The following is a 4467-nucleotide window of genomic DNA, read 5'->3' as shown; positions in this document are numbered from 1 at the left end:
GGGAACAAATATCAAAGTCACAGTCTCAGTCCTGGATTAAAAATAGAATATTTTGAGATTATTTAAATGAAAGTGGAAAACATGGATAAACAATACATTGTGTTACATAATCTAATTAAATCAATAGTTTCTATTTTGATTTACTTCTCATGGATTTATGAAAATTTTGCAGCTACAGCAAACCCTTACCAATATCAGTGCCCCATGAAAACGTAATTTTCCTGCAATGAATATGCTCTCTCAGGAAAAAATGGAAATTCATGATTAATTCATCAAAATCTTAGTTAAATTGGGACAAGAGACTTAATTTCCTCATGCTTCACATGGTCATCTCCCCACAGCGTGAAACTTGACAGTTGCTTGGAGACACGGAGTTTCCCTTCATCACTTTAACAGCTCAGTTGTTTGTAAAAGAAATTACACTCACAAGACTTATTAAAGTGGAAAGACGGATCTTCACTTTGTGTGTATTACACAACTTCTCGCTTAAAAATATAAAGCAGCAAGCTGCTTCAAGAGTGCCAAAAGTATTTATTTTTTCATGTAAACCTCTGATTATTTTCTATTTTTCACATTTTGCATTTTAATTTTCTATCCGGACATCTTAATTTGGGTTACTTAGAGTTAATTAGGTTTTGCAAACACATTACATGGACTGATTTGCTAATTAAAAATATAATAATGAACTAAAATAAGAGGTTTGTTGAAAAATAATGTGCTCTTGAATTCAAATAACCCCATTAAGATGGCAAGATCTTATTGCTTTGTTTGAGTGAGGATTATTGCAAGCATCCTGGATAGATGTGCACCCGAGGCACCCTGCATAAAATGTTTATAGACACAAAGAAAGTCTCAAATTTTCAATAAAATGCTTATTTATGCAGCGTTATTATCTGAGGAATAGGGTATTTCAAATGGAAATGAAGAGCGCAGGATGGACTCAGATTTTACACTTTGTCCCAGAATCTTTGGTCATGTACACTTGGTGGCACATGTTAAGAAAAATGATTATTTTTTGGTGCTTAATACAGTTAATCGATGACATGTGTAACAGTTATATACAATACTTTTATTTGGAACAGGTTTCGTCTGAGATGCGGTAAGCAGACAAAGCAGGGCCCTTTTTTTCTCCCCCGCTGACAGACACAGCAATAAAATTTACATTCTGATAGAGCAGGAGACTCTTTGGCGCCTCTCCCCGTACCTGGCACGGCCCAAGACGAAGTGGTCCGCCCCTTTTTGCCTAGACAAAAACCAGACATCTGAGCTGTGATGAGGAGAGTTTCTAAGTTTCTTTGGGGGGCCGAAACAGGTCTCTGATTGGTTGAACAACGGAACGCCTTTTTTGCATATATTAAATAGGGAAACACGTCTTTAGTTTATAATTCCAGGACAGCACCCGAGGTTCTGAGTTTTTTTTCCATCTTTTTCTCCACGTGGGCGCCTTTGTCTGTCTCTGTGTTTCGTGTTGTCTGTTTCCCCTTGTCTATATAAAATGTATATCTCTGTATCTCTGCAGCTTTGTTGTCGATTGCTTTGTATGAATTAAACTCTGTGATCTGTGACGTCATTGTGCCACGCCGTCTCCTTGCCAGCCGTGACGACATCCGTTCGGGACCCGGGCGAACAGGAGGGAAGGAGAGCCATGCTTTTCCAAAATTTAAGCTAACCTAATAACTTTCCCTCTTAACACACAGCAGAAAAATATCAGTCTGTACTGGAGATTCATAGTACTGAAAAAATAGCATTTAGTCGCCGTTGGATCTTCTTAAATGATCCAACAATGACTTTAAAACGAAATATAATTCAGTTAAGACAAAAAGGAAACAAGATGAAGTTCAAAAGTGACCCACTTTCGCTGTGGAGTAATTTAAAGATAAGTCTATCATCCTGTGACAAAAGACTTCAGCTCATTGAAACTGCAGCAGCAGCTCTATTGAGACAGATAGACATGTAACCTTTATACCAAGGTGAAACAAAATGATGAATGATAGAGCAGGGAAGATGGATCCATCCCCATTATCAATGTTGTCAGCTCAATCTCTCCCCATCAAAGACTTGCAGAGTCAGTCAGCTAGTATTAGTGTGCAATTTCCAGGTATGACCAGGCAACAGTTTTGCAGTTATTTGGCTCCAATGTCACCTAAGAAAACTGGGATTTATTTTGTGTCATAAAGGGTCAAAATATTGGACACTTAATATGGTTTTTGCTGTTGCTTTGTGGATTTGAGACTTTGTGGATCCTCAATTTAACACAAAGTAAAAGACAGAGACAATGAGGCACTTTTCCATCTGTTAGTTATCTCGAGTGAAATGATAAATAAATTTAAGATGTAGAGTGGATGATGCTGTTTGTTCACTAATGTTCAGAGTTATAATACTATTGCATTTTTTATTATTGTTTAGTTTTATTTCATTGTGTCTTTGTCTTATTCTGTTACCTTTAATCGGTTTTTGGAGTGGGTTTGCTAGTTTCTATTAGTTGTTATAAGTTAGATATTGTTCACTTTCAGTTTAGTTTTTGTTAGTTATAGTGGTACTTTTAGTTTTTTATATACCTTAGGTAATTTTTATGGGAAGAATTATGTGTATATCATCGGTACACATATAAGTTTTTACATTTTTAAAAAACTAATAAATTTTAAAATAAATTTAGAAAAGTTTCTAAATTAAAAAATGTACTCGGTTATTGTTGAACAACTGTCTGGTGTTTTATCCCAACTTTTGCTGTGTCCATTTATGTTCTAGAGCCGTCAGGAGGAGTAAGGATTACCTAATTTGTTAACTGCTGTTGTAAACTGCTTATGTGGGAAAAGAAAAAGTTTATTGCTTTATACCCGATGAACACGTACATTTTTATGCATAACTAAGTGGACAATGTACAGTTCTGGAGGTCAGCTTTCAAAAATGACACCTAAACATTCAGAGAGGAAAAATTTTTATGCAGGTACAGTGGAGAAAGAAAGGTGTATTTATGTCAGCGTTTCACAACAGGATTAATGTTTAATGCTTACTCGGCACTTAACTGAATTACTCACCTGAAACAACCCGGAGCTAAATGTAAACATCACAAGTACTGGAGAAAAGTCACCTGATGTCTTAATTGCTACCTGTAGTATCCAGTCAAACTAACCTCGTTGGATCATATCAAATGTGAGGCATATGAGGAGGGATTTTCTCAACAGCTGCGCATGCTGCATTCAGGTACAACTGGGACATTATGCTGTCAAAATATCAATAGAGCTACACAGTAATGTAAATATGTTTTGTATAAAATATGGACACAGTGTTACCTAAAAACATTTAAACACTAACACTGACTCCTTTTAAGTGGCTATTTTTTGTGTAATATATCTACTGTATCTATCCAGGTATTGACAATGTCTGATTTATTCATAAAAGAAAAGTCAGTTTTATTTAATTTTCACCATTTAAAGTTTTATAATATAATAAAATGAAAATTTCTGAAAATTAAAAAACTGCTGAATGAAATATTATTGTATTTAATTTTACTATTTGAAGAATACTAGAAACATGACCATAAAACCTAAATATATACCAAACTGGAGGATTTATGTACCAGTACACCTTCATTCTTCTCACTATTTAGTGTGAATTACATAGTTCAACTAAACTAGGTTTCTCTAGAGAAACCTAACAAAAATCTGTTAAAATATGATGACCATAATCCTTAATTAAATATTTGATGTATATAAGATGACATCATTTGGTACAAACCTTTTTTTTCAGTATGGTGATAGGGTTAAATAGCATTTGTTAAAAACAGAAACTTTGAGCCCTTTTGGTTTTGTATCATCAGTTATCACTGATACGCTGAAATCAGCTTTCTTGGCAGGGCTCACAAACATTTATAGTGCCTGTGTGGGCACAGTGACTATGTAGAGACAAGCACATTTTTCTGTCAAAATGCTTGGGTTGTGTAGAATGGCTTTCAGCTGGCAACTCACAGTTGGAAAATGTAAACAGCATAAAAAAAGCATAAAGTAATCTGTCTTTGTCTTACTGTAGAGTAACAATAGAGAGCGTACAAATCAAATATAAAAAGAAAATGTGTTGTATTTGTGTTGAGGCTACATTATACCATATGATAAGTTTTGTGCCTCTGTTGACCTAAAACATCGACCACTCCTGACAATTTGTCACCAGTTAGGTCTCGTCTCCCTGACTTGATGGATGGTTTGACCAAAAAACAATTTTCTTCTGCTGTTCCGAATCTGCTCCATGACACAAAGACAACAACGTCATCTCTTTTGATGCTCAGAGTTTATGTCACGACACTAAAAACCAATCTTTTTTTGTGATTTGCTGCAATCTTCCTCTATACGTTGCCAGCAGTGCATTGAGATAAGTCAATGTATGGGCTGTCACGTCCCTGCACAGCCACAACATACGACAGCATGAAAAACACTGTCACGCACAGCTGCAGTGTGGGCTTGCATCTCGTGT

Source organism: Xiphophorus maculatus, chromosome 23 (genome assembly GCF_002775205.1).
Source record: "Xiphophorus maculatus strain JP 163 A chromosome 23, X_maculatus-5.0-male, whole genome shotgun sequence".
NCBI classification, from domain to species: domain Eukaryota; kingdom Metazoa; phylum Chordata; class Actinopteri; order Cyprinodontiformes; family Poeciliidae; genus Xiphophorus; species Xiphophorus maculatus.
The sequence above is the reverse complement of the archived record's forward strand: the minus strand, read 5'-3'. Positions refer to the sequence as shown.